At 38.0% G+C, this 17,135-nt stretch overlaps 1 protein-coding gene and 1 long non-coding RNA gene across 2 annotated transcripts in view; both read left to right on the top strand.

The window, feature by feature from the left end:
* LOC144653077 (proton-coupled zinc antiporter SLC30A9, mitochondrial-like) overlaps nucleotides 1–17,135 on the top strand; it is an 81,929-nt gene that overhangs the window by 22,389 nt on the left and 42,405 nt on the right. The window lies entirely within an intron of this gene.
* On the top strand, nucleotides 125–692 carry LOC144654556 (uncharacterized). Its single transcript, XR_013570930.1, has 2 exons — nucleotides 125–485; nucleotides 531–692. It is a non-coding gene; the product is annotated as an uncharacterized LOC144654556 (long non-coding RNA).

Raw genomic sequence — 17,135 nt, forward strand, 5'->3', positions numbered from 1 at the left:
AACAAAAATAAATTACAAAGTATACAAACAACTCAATAAATAAGTAAATAAAAGATAAGAGAGAGAGGTCACGATTCATTAATGAAAAGAACTCAATGTACTAAGCTTTGAGTTAGACTTAAAGGTCAAATGCAATGAAATTGGAATTTTTTTCTTTTGTCCGAAAACCTGTCGTTTATGAAGGTACTAATGATAATAAACTCTCAGAAATGGTTTTTGTGCGAATTGTGGCGCTTAGGAGATGAAAATCCGACGATTTCCGAAGACTTCACGAAAACGAACCAAAAATGGCCGCGCGTGGAATGGAATCGAATAGAGGTATTTGTGACGTCAGGTGTGGCGAGCAACTTTTCATGTGTTTTGAGCGATCCTTGGAAATCATTGGGTTTGTTCGATGGATTTCCAGAGTTTCTGGAACAGCCGTTAGTTGAAACCGATAAAGACTTTGATTCAAGCCTTCGAAAAGTCTAAATACTGCCTTATCAGTTCGAACTAACGGCATCTGGCAAGGAATAAATCGATTTCTCGAGTGATTAATTCCGACTCTGCGAGTGAACAAGATGGCGTCTAAATCAGGCAACATCTACATGCACCAACAACGAAGGAATATGGCCAGATATATTGGTGAGCCTAATAAATATAATGGAAACGGCTTTCAAAGAATTTGAAATAAATAAATAGTTGAATCTTAAGTTGAAGTATTGTCTTGCTTTTGTTCAAAAGGATTGCAATGTGGAATTATTTGTACACTGTTTGTAGCATTGCCCGAGCTGAGTGTGTTCTCTAAAATAACACAGCTTGAAGAATCAATAAAACCTTTAGATAGTTTATTTTCAAAGATTGAAATTAAATACCGTGACTGTGTGGCCTTTTAGCTTCAATCAGAATTATGCCTGGTATTAATATTGTTCTTTATTAGCCGAATTATTAATCTAGGTGATTATTTTATCCTTTAACTAATTCATCTATGTAATCTGGCTCTTATATTTTTCAGTTGATTTTACTGATAATTCTCTGAAAAGGTAATTGTCTTAAGTAGATGGGGTGTAGGTCGAAGATAACAATTTCAACAGTAATTTATGGCAACTTGCATTTCTTAAGACCCAGTTTATAAGATCTAACTTGTGTGCTGACACAGGACCTCAGACACTGGGACATGTAGCAGGGAAAATTTACACCTAGTTTTGTGTTTCAATGTCCTTGCTTACACATCCTTGTATGTACAATCATGAGATTTTATCAATGCTGCATTATTATAAAATATGCTAGGAAGCAGGGATGGCGCAGTCAGGTGAGAGTCCTTGCCTCCCACCAATTGGCCCGAGTTGGATGGGGTCGGACATCAATGCATAGCCCCTTTGTCAACATCCATCTTTGGACATAGTAAACATGCACAAACAACACTTAAAACAGCACATTTTAAGACAATGTTGAAAAAAAGATGCAGAGAGATGGCTATGCAAGTTTACTGAATGCATGTGTACGAAGCTGATAACAGTTTCCAGTACTTTCCAGCCTATTACTATGATGGGTCAGCACTAATTATTTGTCAGTTAATCCTGCAATTATTTTATCAAACAAATGTACCATCATTGCCGAACAAGTTGTGGTCATATTTAGTTTGTCACTGGTAACCATAGCAACACTAAAATCTGTCCAAAATTACCCTTATTTTCACTTTAAGTGCTTATAGCTCAAAAACGAGCTAAATGATAGGCAGCTTGACGACAATCAAACTAACTGCAGTGATTTTCCAAGACCCCCTAAGGAGACATTATAGCCTCTGCATGCACTGCTTGTAATTTATCACTTTATCTCAGACCAAGCGAAGAATACAAACAGTATGAATACAAACAGTAGGTGCTTTAAAAAACTATTTCCAAGTTTACAAAGAAATTGATAATCTTAAAAATACCCAATTTCAGAATTGCTAAAAACAATACTTTTTCGCCTCGAGGAAAGGGGGGTACTCTATATATTTTTGGGTAGGGGTGTGCTGCTGGGACTCTGTAACCGTACCCTATCCCAGACCATTTTCAGGTTATTTTGCAGTACCTTATCATAGTATGCTAGACTATACACTGAAAATCCCTACCCTACCCCAAACTATTGTATCACTATTCCATCTTAAACTCATCTGCTTGAAAAACACACAACAGCACACATGCATTTTCCTATCAAGCTCATATATGGGAGTATTAGGCTTGCTTACAAGTCGAGCACACAGAGCGCGAAGCCCGAGAGCTCAAGGGCGGAGGGCGAGAGCTCCACACCGGGATCTACTACCACCAAACCGGAAACAAGAAACGAACGCTTTTGGAAAGTCTATGGGAGTATGGGAGTACCCCCAGCAAGTGGGGAGGGGGTCTTGGGCACCAAAAATACCCATATAGATTTGAAAGGGAGTATGCCTAAAGCTGTTACTGAGGAATTTGTAAAAGGTCAACAGATTTGGGGCAGACAAAATTATGAATAGTTAATTTCAGAAATAAATTGTCATGACACACCTACAATCTGATTGTAGATTCTCCTGTAGTTCATGACTAAAGTGCTAGATAAAAAAAGTTAGCTGATCTGGTCGAGTTTATGCCTTAGATTTCTCATAAATAGCTTGAACTAAAACTAAATTACCATTTAGTTGCACATACCAATTTATTGGCCACAATGAAGCCAGATTTGCAGCTTATAATAAGTGCTATGCAATGCAACAGTCATTGTACTGGACTGAAATGGGGTTTATGCAGATCTGAACAACAAATGAATAAGGTAAATTGGCCTTTACAAGTGAACAAACTCATCATATACACGTAGTTTACATGAAAAATATAAACCTTTTCTTGGGCACCAACAATGTTCAGTCGGTGGTATTTTCTTTGTTATATTTAGCATTCATAATAATTTCAAATATAAACAAACATTGAAACGAGTGTCTCATTGTACACAATACTGTAAATTAAAAGCATTATTTTCCTTCAATGACTGCATGTATGATTTAGCTTTTTAGACGATCGAAGCAGTATAGGGAATATCATTTTTAAGTTAAACATAAAAAAAGATTTGTTTGTAACTTAGGAAATTTATGCAAAAGTTCCTTCCTGTAATAAAAATATATTTTTAATACCAGCCTCGCGATTCGCAATATTTCACGCAAACAGTAAAGTTATAGTTTTGGTAGAAGTTTATGAAGCGACTAGGGTCAGATTAAGAAAGAAGTGTGTGAATCTAAGTTCAATATAATACAAGAAAGTACAACTTTGGGGTTCCCAGACAATGGGTTAAGTTTATTAGCGACTTTACCTTAATTGAATTCTGCATATCGTCGCAAACGATTTCGCATTAGTCCTGGATTAACGGCTTTCTTTTCAAGTTGGTAATAAGAGGAGAAGCACCAGGTTTCATTGGAAGTTTCTAGGGCTGGAACTCGGACCAAAGTGCAAGATTCTGCTGGAAGCTTTCTGAGAAAAACATGTCGGATGATACTGTATTTGCTGAGCAAAGCCAGCGTGCATTTGGCATAAACATCCTCTCTTTTTCGTCGATCTCAACCATTTCTTGTATCGCTCCTCGTCTTTAAGAAGATATTTCGAATGGTCATCTGGCTTAATCGGGATTTTAAATGCCAAAAGGTGTAGCAGACCTGGTAGAAACAACAGCACTTCGCTGCATCTTCGCGCGTCGAAGCTCGCCACATGTGACGTCACAAGATCCATTTCCGACAATTTTCCGAAGCTTTTCCGAACCGTTCCGTTTGTGAAGCGAAGATAAAGAGCTGTCTTCAACGTCGAATATCTCAGCGATGTTTTAACCAAATCGTTTAAAACTTCAGATTATGATTATTCACAGTATTTCCTTTCATTTAAAGTCAAAATAAATCTTAAATAAAATTTGATCAAATTTCGTTGCATTTGACCTTTAAATTAGAGCTAAAGTTAAGGACCTTTCTAACAGGTTGTACTGTTGCTATCACGAAAATGACCATTGGGCATTCGATGAATGCCATTATTGTAGCATAAACTAATAAAGAGTGATAGTATTGAGCCAACGAAATATAAGAGCTTTAAGTGTTGTTATCTCGTTTTTCGCCAGTGTGATGTGTGAGGTTTGTTTGTTTGCTTTTACAAATTTCATATTCGCGATTCTAATTATATGATTGATAAGTCACTTACCCAGCTCCAAAGGCCTTTCGCGTTTTGGACGCTTACTCTTTCTACAACAACTCATCCTACGATACCAATAAGATATTCTAAGATTAATTTACAACATTGAACGCAAGTCTCCCATTTCAAGAAAGACCTACTGTTGTATTGCTCATTTTACCTTAGGTGCTTGAAGGACAGTTCATTGTTTACACACACGACTGCGATGGACCAAGCGATGGACATTTCATTATTCGTTTAGAAGCCATGCAAAACACAAGTAGGACTAAAGTTCAGCCAACACAAGTGTTGATTTCGCAACGCTTGTTGCTCCAACAGACACTTGTAGGAGCTTACTGTTCAAAGCTTGCTGGACAGTTATATTTTAGTTTCAATCATCTCCAGTTTGGGTTTTAGCTTGTACAGTATTCGGACATTTATCTCGCCTTGTGGGCAAGTCTAGCCTGTATCTATTTATACGTTTCGCAGTGCCACTTTAATGATACTAATTTGAAACAAAATTAAACTTACCTGTATGATCTCCGCTGTAACGCACTGGATAATCAATGAATTGCGTATTTTCTAAGTAAAGAAAAATCGAACCTTTTACATTTTATTATTTTTTTTTTTTTGCTTGATTCTCAATTCAACAATCGGTGCGTCATTGCGCATATTTAATTAAATCCTTAACTTTCTAGCAAAATAAATCAGCTTGCAGCAGAGCGGAAGTTTTGGCTCATTAGTTGTTAAAAATGTTGCTGTTTGGTTCTATTTTATTATTTTCTGAAGAGTAACACTTAGTTTACTTCATAAATAGCAAAATGTGGAAAACATTTTAATTCAAACACGAGCGATAAAAATAAACAACGCTTCGACTTTTTATGCAGTATGTCATATGTTCTTCTTTCATCTTATATTTATGCGCATATTTGTAGATCTACGTGTAACTATGCACGAACTGACCTTCGCACACTTCGCGGTTCAAATTGACAATTGATGACGTATTGAAAATGTCCAAACGTTGTTTGTTTGTTCTCAGCCAGGCGCTTATTTTTGTATTGAGATAGCAGAATACAAATAAAAGAAATCAATCAGTCCGATAATCCCGTAAATATTGGGTATTACATCTACTGGAGAATTTTTTTTCCTCTTCTTATGCCGTACGTTATATTGTTCATGCCATTGTAAATAGACTAAAAGTTCTTTCTTCATCTTAAATTTATGCGTATATTTGAATATCTACGTGTATATATGCACGAATTGACCTTCGGAGTTTAACTTAGGTATTGAAGATGTCGAAACGTTGTTTATTATTATCGCTTGTCTTCCATTCGAAAGAGCAAAATACAAATTAAAGAAATCGATCAGGCCGGGTTGTCCGAAGTCCTTAATAATTGCGTGCTCAAAGGAATAGGCATCAATTTTATGCGTGTTGATTCTCCGTCATTGGTTGCAGTTTCAGCGAAGATGATTTCATGTTAAATGTTATTTTAGCAGAGAGAGGACGCAATCTAACATCCCGTTAATATGGGGCACTGAATCTACTGAAAAAGTTTTTTTCCGAAAATAATCCCAACGGAATTTTTTTGGGGAAAAATACAAGCCTTGGGCTTGTTATTGGTGTAGTATCGAGCTATCACTAGCGAATGTGCACGTGGTTTCTAGCCAATCACCTTAGGGCTATGCTTTGCCTAAGATGAAAGTTAATGGCTGATGATCTGTATAACCAGAGTTAGAGAGCAGAAACAGGCCTCTTCGCTGGTGCCGAGTGGCTGAGCCTTCCTCTTGGATCGTTTCTCCTTAGCTTGCCGCATCAGTTCGGTTTCAAACTGCGTGAGCCCCCTTTGCACTCCGCGCTTCCGAGCATCCCTGTCTGCTGCGACTGCCTCCCAGGTGGGTTTAGTTAGCTAGTACTTGTCAGCTTTCCCTTCTTCAAGTTTGTGCGGACATGTTTCTCGTTGCGCGCTCCGTTTACGTTTCGCACCTTGACATGTGGTTAAGTCTAGCCTGTGTTTATACGTTTCACAGTTTCACGTTTATGATGCTAATTTAAAAGAAATTTGAACTCACCTTTCTTCTCCGTTTTAACGCACTGGAGGTTCGATGAAATGCGTACTGACTTACGCACGTATTGGACTCTTATTTCAGCTATTTACTTGATTGACAGTTCAACAATAATATGCGCGTCATGCATATTTAATGCCTTTAACTTTTCAGCAAAACAAATTAGCTTACATTGGAGCAGAAAATTTGGCAAACTATCACCGTTTGGTTCTATTTTATTACGTTTTTTAGAGTATCAAAAACACTTTACTAGTTTATTCCACCTAAAGGAACACGTGGAAAACATTTCAACAGAAACAAAAGCGATGAAAAAATACAAGGCTTTGACGTCTTCAGTAAATAGTATGTCATTTTTCTTTTCATTTTAATTCATACTCCTTTTTTCATCGTTTTTGTGCATAATTGTAGATCGACGTGCTTGTAGGAACGCATTGACCTTCGCATTTTAACTTGAGATTGTTTGCGGTCAGGCTTACAAGTCGTTCGTGACAGTCCTTATGGCTGACCGGTGAAAATGTTCAAGTGTTTTAAATTTCGTTCTTGTTTCATGTCCTCGTGCGGGAAACGTTGTCGAAAATTAAAAAAATCGCTTCAAACTTTTAAAGGGAGCTATGCGCCTTATACAAGCACCATTTATGTTTACTTCAGTTATATTTGTCCACAGGCTTACCATCCTCCGTTTGTGAGGTCACGACATACCCATATGAATATAACGACTGCAATGGTTTTAAGTTTAATTTGGCGTATCTCGTGTTTGCTCGCACGGAAGGGCTAGCGTGCCCCCGAAAACGGGCAAGTTGATTGAAGAGAAGGGCATATATGCAGTTGAGTTACAAAGTTAATTTCACTTCATGTAACAGAGTAATGTATAAATGTGGGAGACTATTCTATTCTATTTGAATAGGAAAATTCACAGCATCTTCGACGTCACAAACAGCGCGAATGCACGCAAAATTGTGTGGGTTCTCGCGTGGATATACCCGGAATTGCGTGATCAGTGTCACGTGGGTCGCAAAATCATTCGAGCAGTCTGCACGAAAAGTTGAGAACGAAGAAGAAGACAGTCAAGTTCTGTTGAAGCTTCAAATTCTGTATGGATAATATCATATATCAAGCTGTGCAACTGCCATGCCGAACTAAATTCGTCTCCTGGATGTAAAGCTCAACATTAACTTATTTATTTACTACCGTTGCATTTGGATTATCAAAGATATCGCGGTCTATAAATCGAAACTCCACGGCATCGCTAAAAAGATCTAAAAATGCAAATCGTAATTATCAGTGTTACCAAGGCTGTTGCACGGACAAAAGAAGAAACTTGACTGTGTCTTACTCTGTGTCTTGCAGCGCGGATCGAGACGAACGAGCAAAATACAATCCTGGTATGACTGTTAATTATAAATCCCAGTTAAAAAACTGCGTATGGTAGCTTTTTACATTTTAAAATTTGCCCTGGTTGTTTACGGTGTCCTTGTTAAGTGACGAAAGGCATTTGATATTGAAGAAATGGCTTCGAAACAGTGTATTTGTGCTTATCTCTGTTCTTGTCGACCAGGGTTTTGGTTTGTCTTGAATTCGAATTTGGCATTTATTTGATTTGAGCATGTGATCAATTCAGAGAGGTATATACCTCAAGCTTTTATCAAAAGATATAAAGTGTTGTTTTGCATTTTATCAGAGATCAGAAGTCTCAAAACACTTAATATTTGGAACTGATTTATTTTGAGATTGTTTGTTTCAAAAAATAAACCATTTAAATCAATAACATTACTCTGATCTTGCATTTTACTCTTGTGGTTTGATGTTTCCCCCAGATTGATAGGAACATTTCTGTAAGTTATTTTTCCATTCATGTATCCTTCAAAGTTATGCTATAAGGTGCCATTTTTATGCAAAAAAGTGTTCTGCAGAAATAAAAAATCATTTTAATTTTCACTGGATGAATGAAAAAGATAAAAACAAGCTCCCTTCACTTTACTTAATTTGGAGAGAAAGACACAGAAATATTTATGTGTTACATAAACTCTTGAAAGCGGCCAAACTGTAGCAGGTCTGAGTCTATCTCCTTTACATAAAATCTATGAAAAATAGGTGTTAAATGGGAAGTTACTAATGAATACGAAGTTCTTCTCTTCGTTCTTCACTTGCGCATAAATTTAGCAAATTCAACATACTCTAGGACCTTCTCCAAATTAAAATAAACCCCAAACCCACCTCTCCTTAAACGTTACGCTATTATCACCCTTCCGCGATCTGGAAACGAAACACTATCTCTTTTTGAAATAGCTGCTTGTTGGGCTACATTTCAGAGGCTGTACCGGATTCTTCGATGTCGAAGTTGCACGCCTTGTGAAAATATTTGTTTTCTATGCACACGTCGAAAACTTAATCTCATGAAAGTGCTCTCGCACGCTTTAAATCATCAAGAAAACGGTACAAAATAAACTTAAATAATGCGAAAATATTTCTACCTCGTTTTATTAAAAATACACGGCCAAAAAAAGCACTGAGATTTTAAGAAGCTTAAGGTGGCTCCATAGGGTTTTGAGATATAACGGCGCGCGCACAAGTGATACCCATCAAGAGATCATTTTCGCGTTATTTTTTAAACTAGCTTAATAAAAGCTGATGAAATATTAAAAACAAGGACTAAAATATGTTGTGCATTATTCTTTTTTAAAATAACAGCCTTTGCTTTTGAGCTACATCTTCCTAAAAAGTCCTATTTTTTGGTGTTTTTGTGGCTTTGATCCTAATTTTCTTTAATTTTCTTCGGTGAAAAGTTTTGAAAATCTCCCAACGGATTGAATCTGATGAGAAGTAACTTTTAAAAACAAAAAAAGTGGGGGTTGTCCAGGTCGTTTTTTCGTTTTTGGTTATTTTGTGTTTTTTTGACCAAGCAAAAAAACTGGCCTACAAAATTTTTTAAAAAAACGGCAAAATGGGCAGTTAAAAAGGTATCACATCTCTGCCAAATTTTAAGGATTTTCACCGAAGGAAACTCTAGTAAATCCCAGGCGAAATTTTCAAATTTTCGCCCCGAAATAATTACGTCATCAGAATAGAAATTGTCCAAGATCGCTATTTGAGCATGCGCGAACTTTCGAACCATACGAGTTGATGTGTAAAGACGAGCGTTTCCCGTTGTTGTCGGTTTTTGTGCGAATATCTGTTAACCCCAAGGTTAGTTAGAGACATACCCTAATCCTTTATGTAGCAGAATCTCTGAAATTCTGCTCGAAGTATCTCACAATCGCGGAGACTATTTTTTATTTTGTCTTTTGCTTTCGATCGTACGAACTTCGCAAAAGCGGCCAGAAGCACCGCGGACGTTGTAAAAACCTTTTTAGGGTGTTGTAAACTCTTTAATCTGCTCAACACAGGAAAGTACAGGTGTTATTTCATTGGCAGGAAGCAAGTCTCACGTTTTCTCGCCGAAAATTTCACGCTCGCGTGAAGCCGCCATGTTTGTTTTGATTTGCCGGCATTTCAAGCTCGTACCCATTCTTCGCGCGGTCAAGAAACCCTATGGAGCCACCTTAAGGTGGCTTAATACAGTTTTGAGAGAGCAAATCAGTCCAACCTTTAACTCTCTTGTTCAAATTCCAAAAAAGTTTTGTCTTTCTCTTATCACTGTTTGTTACATCCTAAAATCATCTAATGCGATATTTGGAAAATAAAAATGCTAATAAACAGTTTAAATGAACGGCCGAGTGCTTATGAGGGGACTGGCACTAGTGTTTTAAACGGCGTTTTTCTCAAAATCTACCAGTACGACCCTACCTCAAAATTTCAGAAATAAGAAATTGGCTTTGATTTATCATTCATGCAAAATAATATAAAAATCTGTAAGACAGATTTTTCGCTAACTAGGAAAATGTGATATTTTGCCGATTTTTAAAATAACTCAAAATCTGTCTTACAGATTTTTTCAAAATTTTGGCCGTAGACGTGGTTCACCCCTTAAATTTAATTGTGAAAGTTTCATAATACGTTGTACGGTAGGTTTTCGAGAAAATCTGGATCAAAATCTGGCTTTTACGACCTCCGAAGCGAATCAAATTGCGCCTGCGAGCGCGCGCTAATATGACGCCATGCGTCGCGAGCGATAATGAAAGACAGAATAAGAACTTCTCTGTCGGTTTTTTATCCACATTTTTTGTCGTATTGTTTTCCGTCCCAGGTTGAGAGGCCTATCTGATAGTATTTTGAAGTTTTCTTTTGTACACAAATTTGGTAAAGCGCGGTAAAACAGATGGAACTCTTTTTCGTTTCTGTTAAGAGTTGCTAGCGCCATTTTAGGCCGCGCGAGCAATAATGACGTCAAGCGGAAAATCGTAGCGCGCGCCTTTGAGGCACGTAAAAACTGTATTCAGCCACCTTAACTGAATATTTACAGTAGCAATTAGTGAGGAAATTTGAATATTTATATGGGCATGCTGTGACCTCACAAACAGAGGATGGTAAGCCTGTGGTTTAAGTTTGCATATTAATGTTCATCTCGTACGTGCCAAAAGAAACCTCAAATACCGCCTTCTAATTGGTTGTTATTTTGTGAAGTAAAGTTTATCCCATGAATCCTGCTTTTGGTATAAAGTTTGTAGTTCTCAGCGAAGAAACGTTTGACTTCATGTTCATCAATATAGCCTGGGTAGCTGGCGGGATGCGCGACCGAGTGCGAGTGCTTTGATTACGGCGAACGACGGAGTCGAGCTGCGAAGCCTCGAGGGAATTGGGGAGGAATCGAGTTGAAATATAATTCCTGTAAACAGTGAACGCAACATAAAAATTCACTTTGACATTCCATTTATGTGAAATACGTACTAACCTTTCGTAATACAAACATCCGTGATAAAAAAAATAACGTTTCAACATCTCACATTTATACACATACTTGTTGATCCACTCCCCAATTTTTTGTAAAAGGTCTGATATTCATGGACGAAAAACCCGCCAACAAAAGAGCTTGCAAAATTGCACTGTTCAGGACCGCAGCAGCCCAAAGAACATTCACTTATAGAGCCGTAAACCTATGGAACAGCCTTGATATTAAAATCAAACACGCTAAATCTCTGTACTCTTTTGAAACAAAGCTTAGGAATCATCTTCTTTTAAACTTTTAATATTATTTTATTTAATTTCAATTTTATTTGTAAATATTAGAGTTAAATAGTTTTATTTTTTATTGTAAATAGTTTCTGAAAAGCCCTATGGGGAGTTAACTATTAAAGTTCTCAGCTTATCTTAATGATGCATTTAATTGACAAACTGATCGTCGCATTTTAGCGTGACAATGGCGTTTTCTTGTTATTATACATTTCTTTGTCATCTTATTTTAATGCACGTATTTATAACTTTACATGGATTTAGGCACGACGCGACCTTCGTTTTTCAACTTGACAATTAATGACGTATTAACGATGTTGAAATGCTGTTTATTCTCACTCTTATCATTTATTTTCGTATTGAAATTGCAAAATAGAAATGAAAAGAAATCGATCAGTTCGGGTTTTCCAAGGTTCTTGATGATTTCTTGTTCCATGGTGTGTTCAGTATAATTGATAAACTCCTATGTTGTTCCGTTCATTGGAAGGATGTTACTAAAACGAGGAACGATGGAATGGAGAATGAGAAATTGAAATGGGATGACTGAAACTGAGACTCTGTGCCCGGTAAATCTACCCCATGAGGGGTAGAGGGGGGCGAGGGGGGGGAGGGTTGGAAGCAGAGACAGGGGAGCATTTTGCTTCCATTTATTATTAATATTATTATTATTATTATTATTATTATTATTATTTTTATTATTATTATTATTTTAACTATAAAACATTGCGATAAAATACTAGAAAATTTTAAAACCATCTTGGTATAAAAAAGTTTTAAAAAGTTTTAAAAACGACGTTTCTACGTTCGCTAAACGTCATTATCAAGCCAAAATGAAAATGGATAAAATTAGATGCGACTTTAAATGTATAACAAAATTCCTAGGGGACCGATATAAAAAGTGAAAAGTAAAAAATGTCACGGTCATGTAATAGAGTGATTCGCACGCAGTCACGTAAAGAGTTTGACGCGAATAGAGTCTTTCTGAGTATTAAGCTCAGGGTTCAATTCCCTCATGAACAACATCGCGAAAATAAACAATCAAACTTTGATCTGCATTTTATTCAAAACAGAGAATTGTTTTTTGTCCAAATCAGCCTTTGATAGGCCATGTTCCTCTATGTTCCTTATAAAGAAATAAAGCGCGCTTTCTAGGGCATTACTTGGGCATTACATACTACTTATTAACCGAGAGTGAGGTCATTACAGGGGAATCTCAGACCGAGGCCTTGATGTATTGACCGAGCGACAGCGAGGTCAATACATCAAGGCCGAGGTCTGAGATTCCCCTGTAATGACCGAACGGACGAGGTTAATAAGTTATTTATTATATGGCCTTTAAGCACTATTCAAAAAAAGAGTATAATCAAGGGAAAAACACTGGAGGTAAAACTCGCTCTCGCTCTCTGTGGCTCTCTGCTCTCATCGTCGCTCATACTAAAGAAGTATCGGTATGCTTATATTTTTCTTTCAGTTATTGAAAAGATAGTTTTGATTTTGTCGGCATTTTTTGTTGTTTTTGCCCCCTCGCTAGTAGCTTTCACTCACAACTCAAAAAACCGTCGAGCCGGTCATTACAAGAAAATAATGCCCGCTCAGCAGCCAATCAGAGCGCGCGTACTATTGTAGCCATATAATAATGGCGTAATAAAACCACGTGGGATGTTGAGAGAACACGAGACTCGTGACTGACGGCTCGCGATTTACAAGCTTTTTTTGTGTTCTCCCAACATCCCGCGTGGTTTTATTACGCCGGTAAAGCCCTAGAAAGTGCGTTTTATTGCTTTTATGAAATAACTATTAAAAAACGTTCGTCAAAGAAATAGGAATCTATTGTATTTTTCGTGATCAAATGTCTTATTCTTAGCAAGTTCATCGGATGACGCGGTAAACCAATCAAAGCGGCTAAAAGAATCAGCTGAAGAATAAAACACAGGTTCAGCTCCACACACAAAATTCACGGATAGACGCCACAGAAACGTTTAGAAGTTCTCTTATAAAGGCTTTAAGTCGGAATAAACTGACAGCAATGTAAAATAAACTCACAAAAGCACATCACGACAAGGGAACCCCCGCGTCCGAGTCCACCGGGAAGACTGTTTGCCAGCTAACTTACAACCAAACAAAATCAAATAAACTCCGGTTAAAAAAAAATCACCTCGTTATAGTTTACATGTACTACAGAAGTGGCAAAGTATTTCTGAAAATATTTAAAGACAGCCGATACAGAAACTGCGTCCAGAAAACAAAAACTTTTCTTGTCATAAAATTAGCAGAATTAGGCAATAATGCAATACAGGAAATTTTGTTAAGCTTACCTTACATTGTCGGCTTTTCCTTTACCTCAGCGGCCTTGATTGATAGTTAGTTTAGCTTCGCTTCCAAAACTTTATGCTCACGTCCCTCCAAAACGAGTGAAAAATGTAGGAAAAAACTTTTTTTCCTCCGAAACGCTTAGATTTTACAAACCGTTTCTTCGGCTATAAACACTGTTGACGTGACATACCAGTTGTGTAGCCGCGGCAAGCCGCAAAAAGCGCGCGAAAAGCGTCTTTTAAAAATCCCGGATGACTATCGCCGCCATCTTGCACGATTCCGGGACGGCCCAAGTCAAATGAATGGTTTTATGAGTAGGGATGCTCCGCTATTACTTTCAAAAACTCATTAATAATTCATAGAGAAAATACAAAAGAAATTAATGTTTAATGAGTGTCAGACACGGCTTAACTAATTTAGACTGTCCGCAGCGCTCTATTTTTCAACGCAAAAAAGCAAACTACGTTTTGTGCTGGCGTCCGGTTCTCTCGACGTTCTCACCGCGCGCTCATCGATCGAAAAAACACGGAAAAATAGAGGGCTGTGGACAGTCTAGGCTTAACTTTACGTCCAAACTACTTGGCCAAAATAACCCCAAATCTAAATATTCGATAAATTTTAGTGCAAGAATGACTTGATCCACATCAAAAGATTTTGAAGCCGTTCAAAAAATTCGCAGGTCGTTATTTATCAAGTCTAAAACACTCGGCTGCGCCTCGTGTTTATTAAACATAACATATAGATATTGGAAATCTCTTACATAAAACGTTTTTTGAGTGACAACAGTAGAGAGATTACGTTTCAATGGCGTCATCCGTTTTTGACATGAAGTTGCAGCTAACAAAAGCTGCGTCAATCTTGCAGAGCAACTTGAGGGCTATCTACTGTATGCAGAGGACTTTTGATTTCTTATTTGGGGCATGTTCCACGGAGGGGTTAAGTACTTAAGACGGATTCCGCTGAAAGTTCGAGCAATGAGTGCAAAAATTAAGTACCAAAAACCTACTCATGCAGGCGCGTAGGAGGGGGGGGGGGGGGGGGGTTCGAGGGGTTCGAACGAACCCCCTTTGGAGGTCAATAATGGAGGACCGAAAACACAAACTGTTGATTTTCAGCTTTTAGCAAATAGTGGGGGAATGGAAAACAAACTTTGAGAGTTGCAGCTTTTTAATTACCCTGCATGAAAACGCTAAAAGTATCGGGAAAGTATTAAATTGTTAGGAGAATGGATTTTAGTGCCCTAGTATTATATGTAGTCAAAATAATCCCATTGCTGAAAAAGTATTTTCTTAACAGGCGTCCGGGATTTGATAAATGGAGTATCAATAAACAAAATGCGGGGATTACAATTTCGGGGGACCCAGGTGATACGTGCATTCATAGTTAGTACTAACTATGGTGTATTTAGTGCATATTGACGATTTGAAGCCGCTTTTAGTACATTGAAGGTGGAGCCGGGGTGGGGGCTTAACCTTTGCAGCACACATCAAGCTTTTGTAAAACGTTTAGTGTACTACGCCGGTATGTATGTAAAAATGTATCAAGTTAATTAACAAAACGCCGGAAATATTGTTGTTATGACTAAAAATACCTGTTATTTTACACTCCATCGAGTTTGAAATATTGACGTACACAATGCTGAAAATAGCATTTCCGGGCCTCTAGATTCAAAATATTCTGGGGGGACATGCCCCCAGATACCCCTAGAGGCTCGCGCCTTCGGCGCTCGTATTAAATAACCCCCCTTAATAAATATTCCTGTCAATACGAACACCCTTACAAAAACTTCAGCTACGCGCCTGCATAGTACGGTAACATTTTATATACTATTTGAAACATCTCACTGAAATTCATTTGTCTTAGTGACCCCGTGATCAAACTCTCAAGCATTCTCGAGAAAACTATAGTCAAACCTCGTAAAAATGTTTAAAACGCGCGCCATTTTGTTTTAGACTGGCGTGAAACGACCGTTTTATCTGAAATGTAGACAATTTCAAATCCATTTTTCTCTGGCGGGGTCAACTTGAGTGCTAAAGTTTTGGTAGGTTTTTGGTAGTTGTACTCAAACTGTTACCATGCTATGAGATCTCTGTGGTAACTTTATTTTTGCCAGTATTGCTCGAATGTTCGGCGGAAACCATCTTAATAAGTTCTTACGTCGAGGATTAATTAATCAATCACTCAGTTCATCATTTACAGTTGAATCCTGATTTCTCAAACCTCCCGAGGAAACAAAAATTGCTTCAAGAAATCGAGAGGTTCGAGATATCGCGGTAAAATTACAGAGAAGTACTATCCAAGGGAAACGAAAATTGATTCTAGAAATCGGGAGGTTCGAGATATCGCGGTAAAATTAAGAGAAGTACTATCCAAGGGAAACGAAAATTGCTTCCAGAAATCGAGAGGTTTGAGAAATCGCGGTAAAATTACAGAGAAGTACTTTCCAAGGGAAACGAAAATTGATTCGAGTAATCGAGAGGTTCGAGAAATCGCGGTAAAATTACAGAGAAGTACTATCCAAGGGAAACAAAAATTGCTTCCAGAAATCGAGAGGTTTGAGAAATCGCGGTAAAATTACAGAGAAGTACTATCCAAGGGAAACGAAAATTGATTCTAGAAATCGAGAGGTTCGAGAAATCGCGGTAAAATTAACAGAAGTACTATCCAAGGGAAACGAAAATTGATTCGAGTAATCGGGAGGTTCGAGATATCGCGGTAAAATTAACAGAAGTACTATCCAAGGGAAACGAAAATTGATTCGAGTAATCGAGAGGTTCGAGATATCGCGGTAAAATTAACAGAAGTGCTATCCAAGGGAAACGAAAATTGATTCGAGAAATCGGGGGTGAAATTACAGAGAAGTACTATCCAAGGGAAACGAAAATGGATTCGGGAAATAGGGAGGTTCTAGAAATCACGGATAAAATTAAAGAGAAGTACTATCCAAGGGAAACGAAAAGTGGTTCAGGAAATCGAGAGGGTTCGAGAAATCTGGATTCTGCAGTACTTCAACTTTAGGTGGTGTTAGACGGGACAACTTGCAACAACGACTTTTCGCGCAACATTGTTGCGCGAAAAGTCGTTCACCGTTTAACATGGTACCGGGGACGATTTTTCGCGCAGCTTTCGACTCGGCAACACGTTGCGAGTTTCTGAACTCAAGTCAAAAACTCGCAACGCAAGATGACGAATATTTAGAAAGTTGACTCGTGTAACAGGGTCGCCGTCAATTTTTCGCGCAACACCTTCCCAGAGTTCTGTTCAACATGGCCTGGACGTGCGCGCGAAATGTCGCGAGTTGGCGTTGCGCTAAAAATCGTCTCATGTAACATGCATGTTGCCAAGTTCATTTTGCACGACGTTGCGCAAAAAGTTGACTCGTTTAACATAAACGAAAAGTTGACGCGGTGTTGCGCGAAAAATCGTTGTTGCAAGTTGTCCCTTGTAACATCACCTTTAAAAGATGATGGTTGGTTAGTCAGTTGCATGGCTGGTCAGATTTTTAAGATTGCGGGG

The sequence above is a fragment of the Oculina patagonica genome, chromosome 5 (genome assembly GCF_052425735.1).
Source record: "Oculina patagonica isolate OP01 chromosome 5, crgOcupat, whole genome shotgun sequence".
Taxonomy (NCBI): domain Eukaryota; kingdom Metazoa; phylum Cnidaria; class Anthozoa; order Scleractinia; family Oculinidae; genus Oculina; species Oculina patagonica.